General features: G+C 35.9%; 1 long non-coding RNA gene across 5 annotated transcripts in view; it reads left to right on the top strand.

Annotated features, from left to right (window-relative positions):
* The window catches only part of LOC106010862 (uncharacterized), a 121,831-nt gene that overhangs the window by 74,117 nt on the left and 35,055 nt on the right, over positions 1 to 12,659 (top strand). For all 5 annotated transcript variants that reach the window (XR_015448764.1, XR_015448763.1, XR_015448765.1 and 2 more), the window contains one exon: positions 8,787 to 8,928. This is a non-coding gene — a long non-coding RNA (uncharacterized LOC106010862). The remainder of the gene's footprint in view (positions 1 to 8,786; positions 8,929 to 12,659) is intronic.

The following is a 12,659-nucleotide window of genomic DNA, read 5'->3' as shown; positions in this document are numbered from 1 at the left end:
TCTTTCCTCCAGTGAGGATGGTTGGCTCCTTTGTCAAAGATGAGGTGGCTGAGTATGTCTGGAGTTGTTTCTGCATCTTCTAATCTATTCCACTGAACTTCGGGTCTGTTTCTTTGCCAGCACCATGCTGTTTTTATCACAGTAGCTTTGTAGTATAGATTCAAGTTGGGGATTGTGATACTCCCTGCCATGTCACTGTTGCTTAGAATTGCTTTTGCTAGTCTAGGTCTCTTCTGGTTCCAAATTAATTTTTGGATTGTTTTCACTATTTTGAAATATATTTTTGGAATTTCTATCAGCAATGCATTAAATCTAAATAGTAGTTTTGGAAGTATGACCATTTTCACTATTTTGGTTCTTCCTACCCAGGAACAGGGGATATCTTTCCATTTTCTTATATCCTCCTCAATCTGCTTTTTCAGGGTGCTATAGTTTTCAGTGTAGAGGTCTTTTCCTTCCTTTCTTAGGTGGATTCCTAGATATTTCATTTTTTTGGATGCTATTGTAAAAGGAATTGTTTCCCTAATTTCTCTCTCAATTATTCTATTATTTGTGTATAAGAAGGCTATTGTTTTTTTAGTGTTGACCTTATATCAACTACTCTACTGAAACTGTCAATTAGGTCTAGAAGACTTTTAACCAAGTTTTTTGGGTCTTCTATGTAAAGTATATCATCAGCAAATAATGATAGTTTAACTTCTTCCTGTCCTATCTTTATTCCTTTTATTTCTTTCTCTTTTCTAATTTCTGTGGCTAATGTTTCCAGAACAATATTGAACAGGAGTGATGATAGTGGGCATCCTTGTCTTGTTCCTGATTTTAGTGTGAAAGTTTTCAGTTTTTGACCATTGAGCATGATGTTGGCTGTTGGTTTTTCATAAATAGCCTTAATCAGGTTGAGACAAAGACCTTCTATTCCAATTTTCTGTAGGGTTTTTATCATGAGTGTGTGTTGGATTTTGTGGGACACTTTTTCTGCATCTATTGAGATGGTCATATGGTTTTTGTCCTTGACTCTGTGCATATAGTGTATTACATTTATTGATTTATGAATGTTGAACCATCCTTGCATCCCTGGGATAAATCCAACTTGGTCAGGGTGTATGACCTTCTTGATGACCCTCTGTATTCTGTTTGCCAGTATCTTGCTGAGGATTTTTGCATCTATGTTCCTTAGGGAGATTGACCTGTACTTCTCTTTTTGGGTTGTGTCTTTCCCTGGTTTTGGGATCAAAGTAACACTTGCTTCCAGGAATGAATTTGGAAGCCTTGCTTCTTTCAATTTCCTTGATGAGTTGAAAGAGTAATGGTGATGGTTCTTCTTTAAATGTCTTGTAGAATTCAGCAGTGAAGCCATCAGGACCTGGGCTTTTTTTTGATGGTAAATTTTTTTATTACATTTTCAGTGTCACTCATTGTAATTGGGGTGTTTAGAATTTCTATATCTTCTTCATTTAACTTTGGCAATTCATATGTATCTAGGAATCTGTCCATTTCTTCTGTGTTTTCCATTTTATTAGAGTACAGGTTCTCAAAGTAGGTATTGATGATCCTCTGGATTTCTGCTGGTTTTCATTGTTAATTGACTGGATTTGAGCCTTTTCATTTCTTTTTTTTTTTTATAAGGTTGGCTAAAGGTTTACAGAGTTTACTTATTCTTTCAAAAAATCACCTCTTTGTTTCATTGATTCTTTTGTATCATTCTCTTAGTCTGCATTCCATTGATTTCTGCTCTGATCTTTATAATTTCCTCTCTTGTATGACATTTGGGTTTATCATGCTCTTCTTTCTCTAGGAGCTTGAAGTTCTGCATTAGGTTGTTTATTTGAGCTCTCTCTGTTTTCCTAATATGAGCTTTCACTACTGTGAATTTCCCTCATATAACTGCTGCTTTCATTGTGTCCCATAGATTCCTGTATGTTGTACAGGCATTATCATTTATTTGTAGAAACTGTCTAATTTCTTCTTTAATTTCCTCTGTGACCCATTGGTTGTTCAGTAGAGTGTTATTCAATTTCCAAATGTTTGTGGGAGTTTTGCAGTTTTTTATGTTATTGACCTCCAATTTTATTGCACTATGGTCTGATAATATACAAGAGATAACTTCAATTCTTTTACATTTACTTAGATGTGTCCTATGAGCTAGTGTGTGGTCTATTTTGGAGAATGCCCCTTGTGCAGCTGAATGGAATGTGTATGCTGATTTTGTGGGGTGGAACACTCTGTAAACAGCTATTAAGTCTATTTGTTCAATAGCTTGGTTCAGTTATAGAATTTCGTTGTTAATTTTTTGTCTAGATGATCCGTTTATTTGTGATAGTGGGTATTGAGGTCCCCCACTACAATTGTATTAGTGCTTATTTGGTTTTTCATTAATATTTGTTTTGTACAGTTGGGGGCATTTGTATTTGGTACATATATATTTAAGATTTTCATCTCTTCTTCTTGGATTGTTCCCTTCAAAAGGATGTAGTGACCATCTTTGTCTCTCTTAATTAATTTTGGTTTGAAATCTACTTTGTCTGAAAAATAAGATTGCTACACCTGCTTTTTTCTGGGTTCCTGTGGCAAGGATAACTGTTTTCCATCCTTTTTATTTCAATCTATGAATTTCCTTTTGAGTTAGGTGTGTTTCTTGTATATAGCATATTGCTGGATTTTGTTTCTTAATCCATTCTATCAGTCTATGTCTTTTGATTGGTAAATTGAGGCCATTCACATTGAGAGTTATAATTGATAGATATTGACATCCTCGTCATGATGTTTTACTGTTGCTGGCTTTTATTTCTTATTTTTCCCCCTTTCCCTGTACTTTCTTACCTTGCCTGGTGGCTTCTCTCTGTCGTGCCTCATGGAGTTGTGGCCTTCATTATCTTTTTCTAGGACATTGCTTAGAATTGTTTGGAGTGCTGGTGAAATTTCTCACGTGTTCTTTGTCGTGGAAGTATCTAATTTCCCCATTGATTTTGAATGATAATTTTGTAGCTTACAATAGTCTAGGTTGGAAGTTATTTTGTTTTAGGGCTTGAAATACTTGACTCCAGGCTCTCCTTGATTTGAGGGTTTTTGTTGAGAAGTCTGCCATGATTTTGATGGGCTTTCCTTTATAGGTGATTTGTTTCTATTCTCTAACTGCCTGTAGGATTATGTTTTTCTGTTGGGTGTCTGGGATCTTGACTATTATATGTCTAGGTGTAGATATTTTTAAATCATGGATAGTTGGAGTTCTATATGCCTCACTTATCTGTATGTCCAATTCTCTACATCTGTCTGTGAAGTTTTCTGTTATTACTTCTGTGAACAGTTTTTTATGTCAATTGTAATTTATCCTGTTTTTTTGTGGACTCCTATCAGTCTTATGTTGTTCTTCTTTGCATTGTCTAGCAGCTGTGAGATTGATTTCTCATGATCCCTTACTATTTTTAAGAAATCTCTTTTCATGGTCCTTCACCATAATCCTGTCTTCTATATCTGATATTCTATATTCAGATTACCTTAATCTGTTCTGTATGCTTTCCATGGAGTTTTCAATCTCCTGAATATCTGTTTGAATCTGTTTCATGGATTCCATTTCTTTCTTATGTTGGGCAATCATGGTTTCCATTTGTTTCTTATGCTGGGGATTCATGGCTTCCAGCATATTTCTGAGCTCATCTATTTTTTTTTTTTTATCAGTTTCTGTTCTAGAGCCTCTAATCATGCCTTTCACTCTGCTCACCATCTCTGTAGTTATCTGGGAGATTATTTCTGGTTTGAATTTTTCTACAGCCTCATTCATCTGTTTTGTTACTTCCTGAGCTATCAGTTCAGCGTGTCTAGGTGGTTGATTATTGGACTTTCCCACCTTATTTCCCCCAGAATTTGCCTTTTGTGTGATTGAAATCACCTTACTTAAATGTCTTCTCATTTTTGTTTTTGGTACTGCCCTTGGTTTTGTTCTTGGGTCAATATTTTGAAGTTGCTTATTATAAGTATCTTTGTTGATGTATTTAGAACACTTATGGAATGATTGCTTCTCAGAGGTGCCATGCAGATATAGCTGGTCTTTAGGTTTTGAGTCTCTAATGGCTCTGAGGCTGTCTCATTTTCATTGTACCAGGAAGGACAGCTGATTGGATCAAACAGCATACCTTAGCCCAAGTGATATAATTACCAATACAATAGCATAGCGTACCTCTTAGAAAATGACAATTTGTGGTAGTTATTAACCTATCACCTTTAACTGTGTGAATTAAATCAAAATCAAGGACCAACCCAACATATGTTTATAGTAAATAAACTCTTTACTATAGCAACTTTACCATTTGGAATGGGGAGTTAGAAGGAGTTGGGGAGGGAGGGATAGGTAGGTGGAAGGATAGGGGAAGGTTAGCAATGAGGCCAGAGGACAAGGTGAGAGAAGGAAAGAGAAGAAAAGAAAAATAAAGAAGAAATATGTATTAGGGCCAGAATAGGAACACAAAGGGAGATGAAGAACAATGTGGACAGCAAGGGAGTGGGGGGGGGGAGAAGAAAAAAGAAAGAAAAAAGGGAAAAAGGAAAAAATTTAAAAGAGTAGAAAAAGAAGAAAAAAATTAAAAGTAAGAGCAAAAAAAAATAGTGATAATTTTGAAAATAACAAATAAAAAATGAAAATGAAGGGACTCCTACAGGCTATGTCTCATGTCACAATAGACAACGTGGGCAGAAGTGTACACTTATAAGTCAATGAGTCTCAGCAAGCCAGTCACAGACCCATGAGATTCAGGCAGATTTCTGGCTGCAAATCCCAAGTTGAGCTCCCTGTCCTCCTGCAGGGTTGAACTGTGCAAGGTTCTTTTGCAGGTTCCAGCTGCCTTTTCCGTGGAGATAGTCCAGGTTCTGATGGGAGGTGATGATCCCTCTAACTTACCAATTACAGTTGTCTGGTGTGTCTTTACTGCAGAGATTCTCTTCACTTTTCCAGTGGGCTTCAGTTATTATCAGAGAGCCTGAGAGAGGCCCTCTCTTGTTCACTTCTGCAGTTCAGGCCTTTATGTCCCCCTGTGCCTCTGTAGTGTGGAACCAGGTAGCTGCACAGCCAAGAGGCCAGAGGCGGGGGTGGGGGGGCAGGGGGCCTGGCACTGTTGTTGTAGGCACCTGTGCGGCTCCATGGGTGGCTGGTGGGCATGCCCAGGGGGGTCCTTACCAGCCGTTGGTCACAAGTGGGCTTAGCCAGCTGGACAGAGCTGGGCTCTGTCAGTCCTGGGCACTCTGCTCCCTGCACTGCTCTACCCGTGTGGCTCCACGGGTGCTCCTGGGCCATATTCTTAAAAACTGGTCTAGATTTAACCCTCAAACTCTCATAGAGTAAATGAAAAGTTTTAATTCCAACTTGTCTGTCTGCCCTTAGGATGGGGTAGAACTAAAAACTAGGGAGTATCTTCACTCCTTTCACCTCTCCCTCCCATCAAGAATGCCACTCAGATAGGGCAGACTGAGTAGTTTGAGAGAAGGCCATTAAAGCACTGATATTTTCATTGGTAAAACAGAAAATATTCCTAAGGACCCTTGTGAGTTTAATTACAGTTTCAAGCAGAAACAGATATTAAGGAATAGGAATCACAGGATCACAAGAAAGCACGGACGAATACTGGCAGAGTGTATAGCCCAATTCTAGCCACTTCATTGAGTTCTTGCAGTTCACTGCTGTGGGTACTGAATGGGGTCAAACCTAAGGGATACTGTAGGTAAATGTGTACAGAGCAAGCAGGGATAGACAAAGATGTCTTCTATTCCCATCTTTCTTTTCAAAATGAGAATAAACAGTTGTAGGTAGACATCTACAGCAGGGCAAACTGGAGCCTTGGCAGGCTTTCTTCTTTCTCCACCTTTTGGAATTCATACTTAGTAGACTCTCTGGCACAAGCACCTCCTAGAAAAATAAAATAGTTGCCAAAAATGTCTAAATTACAACACTATACTTTTAACAGTCTGTTCCTTTAGAGGAAACAGTTACATGTGGCAATCAAAACAGCAGGTTTGGCTATCAGCTGTGGCTATCAAATAATTGTGGCTATCAAATAACTGTGGCTATCAAAACAACAGAGGGCTCCAAGAATTCTGTATTCTAGTAAGATAAACCATCAGCCTAGGTCCCTTCTTAAAAATAGGCCTTGATTTCACAGTGTAAGAGAGCTTTTACTCTCTTTGTCCTTCTGATTCTTTTTGGTGTTATTACAAGAGATTTCCTTTAATTGATGACCTATAGAAAAAGTTCTGACTAGTTTATTTATAGTTACAAATTTAAAAACTGTAAAAGGGTTGGCCAATACACCTAAGAGTTTATGCTGATTTAAAAGTTGTGTTTGTCCATCTGTCTGCTTAATCTGTTTTTAATAACCAGTTAAAACAACTGCAGGTGCTCAATTTTAAAAATATTTTTTGAGCTCAAATATTTCTTTTCCTTTCTATTTTATTTTTTTACTCTTTTTGGGATACCTGTAAGAAACCAGTTGTACTGGTTTTCAGAATAGGCTTGAGGCTTACATAGAACTTATAAATAAAAGCCTTAAATTTTGATAACATAAAGATTATATATTAAGTTAATATGCATGTTAACTTTTGTGTAAAGTTGTACCTTGTTTCATGAACTTAATCCCTTCCGTATTTCTGGAAAAAATGGCCACATTCATATTTGTGCAGGAAAGATGGCCATGGTCATGTTTGTCACCCAATGCAAAGTTATCAAACAAAAAAACTTTGCCAAATGGTTTTGTTTGTAAACTAAATTATTTGCAAACAGAAGTGTTTGTGAACTGAGGCACCATAGTATATATATTTTAAGATATATATGTTTTAATATGCATACATATATTTTAAGATATATATTTATAAGATACATATATCTATCTTTGAGGAAAATTCTTAAATTATTGTACAAAGACAATACAGATATTACATTTATAAAACTAATTTTTAATATTATCTTGGTTATCTAACAATTTGGCTGGAAATATGTCATTAAATTTAAAAGTAGCTTTACTCTTACTAATTTAAATTAGTGTACTGTTAAGTTATATGAACTGCAAGTACAGTGATACTTCAGTTAATAAATGCTTTTGTTTGTGAACAATTTTGTTTTTGTTTGTAAACTTTACATTGGATGACAAACACAGCCATCTTCCCCACACAAACAGGCTATATTTTCCAAAATCAGGAACCAAATTAAGCTCATGAACCAAGGCATCACTGTATATCTTAAAATATAGATTAAAAAAAATATATATATATATGTACATCTATGTATCTATGGTTTTAAAAAGTTTTAAATGTTATGATAAGTCATCTATCTAAAGTAATATTGGGGCTATAATTAAAAGTTAAGTTTTCTATGTCTAAAACAATATGGATTTCTTAAGATATAAAGATGCTGTTGATTAAGTTTAGAAACCAGATTAAAAGCCAATTCTATATTTTACTAAAATAATTTTTTGTATTTTCCATTGTTACCAATATTTGAGCTTTTTGGTACTATAAAATGAACTTTAAGAGTTAGTCTTTATTAATCTTTAACATGTTTTCAATAATCAGTTTATGATCATCAAATAACTATTATCTTAGTTTATGATATAACATATATGGAAATGTGTATGTATGTGTACTTCTAAAAATAAGCTATGCTATTAGTCTAAGCTTTAAAGTTAAGTTTATAGTATTAAGTGCTCTTTTCTATACAATATGGACCTTAAACAAATAAAATGGTCAAAATTTGACATCTCTTTAAATCTGTTTCTGCCATTTAAAATTTAGTCTATATCTATTGGGTTTGAGTAAACAAGCATTTTGTTATTGTATTCTTGAGATATACTTGTATATTGGGTAATATATCTATTTGTGGTCATCTGTGTTTCCTAAATTTATAAGAACTATAAAGATGTTCTTAATTCTTATCATTATAGTTACACCCTGTAAAACCTATTAAAGGATTCTAAAATTTATCTTGAGTATAAAAACTAATTATATAAACATTTCTGTGTAGCTGTATTACTAATTATTGCTAAACTCATAGTATATTAAATGATGTATTTTGGTTCTCAAGTGCACAGATCTTTAAATTTGCAAAACTAAAAATCATTTTATTATTCTTGTGACTTCCTGCTAAAAGTTGTTTATGATGATAACATTTTTTTTAGGCTCAAGGATCTGGCTTTCCCTTACTTATTTGTGATAAAATGTGTATGCCATTCCAACATGAAATAGCCAGCTGGATGAGGATAAGTTTTAAAGCCTTCTGGTTATGTGATTGCTATGTAATTGTGTTATAACAGTTATAGGTACCAAAATACTATTCAGTCTGGACAATGTCACTGTAAAAATTCAAGGTTCTACATTAACAACCTACAAAGTACACCTATAAACAAATGCATTCTACTTAAATGACACTATTAAAAGATAACAAATTTAGATAAAAATTTATGTCCTTTAATATTATATAATTAAGGTAACTGACTAAAATGTTATTTTATACTAAGATGGAGACTTAAATTTTTGTCAGAGATAATAACAAAACCTAATGGTTGTAATATAATAATGTCAACATGATTATCATGCTAAAAAGCAATGTTGTCCTCAATCTCAAATTTTCTCTGTAAAACTTTATAATTGTTATCTGTTTACATCTTCAAAAATTCAACTTCTAAGACAAACTTGATTGACAAAGAAATAACAGTTCATACTATATATTTCAAGGAGCTTGATATTCAGATAAAGACTATGATAGTTAAATCTACTGCTCCAAATGCAACACTGTGCAACTTATCTCCTAGGTGTTCAACAACTGAGGTTTGGAAAGCAAATCTAAAAATGATCACTAGACTAAGAAGACTGCCAATGATTTGGATGTGGATCTTCATGGTCAACCAGGACCTAAGAATGAGGGGACCTTTTCTATAAGATTCTACAACTGTGGTGAGTGACTCAAACTCCTGAGCAGGGAGATTGCTGGACCACAAAAGACAGAAGTCAATCTAAGTGAAATGTTCTAAAAAGGAGGGCCACCGATGAGGAAAATGTCTTCCATGATCCCATGTGAAACCATGTGGTTAAACAAGACCATAACATATCCTGGCAGCTGACACTGATAGAGAAACTGTACATAGTCTTATTGTACATGGTCCCAAAAGTAAATTCTGAGAAGCCTTAAAAACTGTGAAATATATAGCAAGAGATTAATTTTTATTAACATGGATATCAGTTTAATTTGGTTTTAAATCCCACACAGAAAAGTATACCGAAAAAGGTATATTGAAGAGTAATGATAATATAGACTTAGATATAGAAAGAAGGCTCCAATTGCTGCACTGGCCTCTGTTCGTAGTTTCCAGTTACACCTGTAGCTGAGCACTGGTATTGTTAAATGAGCCTAAAAAGCTATAAAATCTCAGCAAGTCTTCAAATTCCTGAGCTAAAATTGTCTTTCAAACTACAGAGCTCTCAATTTTTGTACAGCTAAAACTAAAGGAACTTGTGCACTAATAAATAAAACATGTTGTCTTTAGATAAGTCACATCAGCTGAAATAAAAAGCTCTTAAACAAAAAACCCTACCATACTTATATATAACCACCATGAGCAGACAAGTCTAGAACCCCAGCTAGTTACAATCCCTATTTCAATCCCTTAAAAACAGTGTCTGGACTTTGCTCCTTCCCCAATCTGTTTCCATTCTGGTGCTCATACTTTGGTCATACGTGCTTAATCTCTTGACAAAATTGCTTATTCTTGCTTAGAAGCTGTCAAACTCCAAGAGATCATGCAGATGGAACCAATGATAAATGTGCTGGACTTCTGGAATCCACAAGATAGACTTTCTAAAGAGAGTTCACAACTGCTATATCCCAATATGACTTCTGTCTATGGCCCCTTAAATTAGCTCTCTGGAGAAGGGCATAGACTGTGGCCTTCCTTACAGTGACCCCTCAGATTGAAGCAGCTAGATTGAAACTTTGCCCTAACTGCAGTTAGGGAAACCCCTTCAGAGGGGGAATATTATAGGCAGCTACATTAGATGTAAATTAATATACATCTAGAGAGGGATTGGGCCCTCAAGGAATTTAGCACAATAAAATATAGAAATCAAAATTGTGGCTGGAGGCAAACCTAAATAGAGTCAGGCCTCAAGAGGGAGAAGCAATAGCAAAGCCCTCATGCCTTCTTAGAGGTAAATAGCAACTTGAGATTATACTGTGATTAGCACCACCTGGTCCAGTGGCCAAAGGAGGCATTAGGCACATAGGTGGGCGACTAGAACACCTGGTCTCATACTCCCCTCCCTTTCCAAGAATTCCTTTTAATCTCTCCATGTATCCTTGCTATGTGACTCATTTCCCTATTGGATCAATAGTAGTTAAGTGGCTATACTTGTAATCCTAATGGTGATTGTAGTTTGACCCATGTTGTACCTACATTGTGATTTTGCTATATAAATTACCTTCAACAAATGGCCTCAGTGGCCTACATTAGGAATCTCTCCAGGAAATCCAAGAGCTGTTCTTCTTCTCCTTATTTCCAGTAAAACTCTCCTACCTTCCTCCTTTGGTTTTCAACTTCATTCCTCCATGGTGTGAGATTATAAAGTTGGCACATTTAACATGGAACAGGGTGGAATTATATTTCTCCCATATCACAATTAATTTAACCAGTGACCTTAACCATGGTTCCTGATCATGATAGAATGTGAAAGGGTCTAGGTACAATTTGGTCTCATGAAAAACATTGGCATTTTATGGAGAGGGAACACACTGAGGAAAATGCTATTCTCCTCTTGGGGAGGAAGCCAGGCCACATAGGTGCCTTGGCTCTGATTGATGGTGGCTCTCCTTCTCAGAATTCCCTTCTCAACTGCCATGAATGTCCTTGTGAGGCTGTCACAAGAGAGCATGATCTTAGAGAAAATGAAAACCTTAAGGACAGACAAAGAGATTCGCATTCCAGCAATAGTATAATGGGTGGCTGGCTGTGTAACAGGGCTGCAGCCAGGCAAAATGTGCCAGCTGTGATGAAATGAAATCCAATAAGCTGGGTACAAAAATAAGTTTGAACACCACAGTGTGAGGAAAAAGGAAGCTGAGAAGACCAGGTTACAGGACCATCAGTGTGGTGCGTATAAGCTCCCTTCAGACTCTCCTGAGGACAGCAATGTGCTTGCTATTAATAATGTAAACTGAGGACTATTCCAGCCAGCTCACTTTTATTTAGGTGCTTTTCTCCCCTCCTTTCACTAACATCCTCTTATGAATAAGGCTTCCAAGGTTTCAGAACTGCCTCTCCTTTTATTACCAAAATGTAAATCTGAGTGTTTTTCTGAAGCTGTAGGAGCTGTATTAACTCTTCTAGGCTGCTAAATAAACATTTAACTAATTAGTATTGTTAAAGTGGAGCCAAACATCCATAAATATGTGTTGGCCCAAAGGACATAGTGGCTATGAGAGGTTTAGCTAGGGATGTGGACAATTGCCATATTTGTATGACATTTGTCCTGAAGGACGAAGATAGTCCTGAGGGGACTAGTCAAGTCTTTCTTTGCTTAATGGCACAGTGTGATATTTCATGGCCTGAAGGTAGGAGGAAAACCCTCCCACATAAAGAAGGCAATAAACAGCCTAGGAACACTCCAGAGTTCTCTTTAATCTCCCTCTGGCAGACCCACTAAAGTGGATTGTAAACCAGGAGTTGAAGTCACACTCTTTTGAATATAAAGACAAGGCCCAAATGTTCTTAATTCCCTCCCAGGGAACACTCAATTCAGCTGACTATAACATCAGGAATTTAATAAAGTAAAAGCAAGTTATCTAGTCAAGCCTCCCACTGCTACTTTATATCAAAATGAAAATATGTTTAATTTGGTGGTGTTGTAATCAAATTCATTATAACATCCAAACATGCTTTATGCTTCCCCCCTTGGATATTATGTTACTGCTGATTGTATGGGTTTAGAAGAGGTATAATTGCTCACTTGTTGAATGCCGATTAATTCTGGCCACTGAGGTATTGTTCACCAAATTTCGTAAGCAGCAATTTATAAAATAGAATTTTAAAGTGGAAATGTAGGGTTTACCTGAGTTATTTTTTCAATGAAAAGTTTAGTAGATAATTATCAATGCAATCTTATTATAAGCCCAATATAAGGAGCTGTTTAGGCATGTTCTCACTGTAAGTGTGAAAGTGGGCTATCAGATAATTACTACTTGTACGGCTCTGCTGGTATTCTGTAGGCTGCCTATTTGAAGAGTGTGCCCTCTGCCCATGAGCCTAGAGACAGACACAAAATAAGCACATAAGCAACAAAACCATAAAGAATACAGTGCACAATAGAAGAGTGATAGCTAAAAGTAGAATTAATTCAAGCTTTTCTTTGGTTTATTTGTATTATATTACTCCTTCCAGAAAATTTAACTTTTTCATTTCCTACATGGTATAATTTTTATACATTTTTTTAGACTGTGATCAACTAGTTTAATTAAAATAGGTGAAAATGAGAATTAATTTGAGACAGCCAGGCTAGATTATCTGGATCATACTAAAGATTGCAAATGGATACATGTAGAGTGTAGCATACATACAGAATGTAGCATACATACATTCTAAACTTCCCAAATTATGAGAGCAGAGTGCTGGCTAAAAATGTCAAGCATGAAGAGG

This window comes from Heterocephalus glaber, unplaced genomic scaffold (assembly GCF_053883595.1).
Source record: "Heterocephalus glaber isolate CG9 unplaced genomic scaffold, H.glaber_assembly_v1.0 deba00000546, whole genome shotgun sequence".
In the NCBI taxonomy this organism is placed as follows: Eukaryota; Metazoa; Chordata; class Mammalia; order Rodentia; family Bathyergidae; genus Heterocephalus; species Heterocephalus glaber.
Note: the sequence above shows the minus strand (reverse complement) of the source record. Positions and strands in the feature narration are given on the sequence as shown.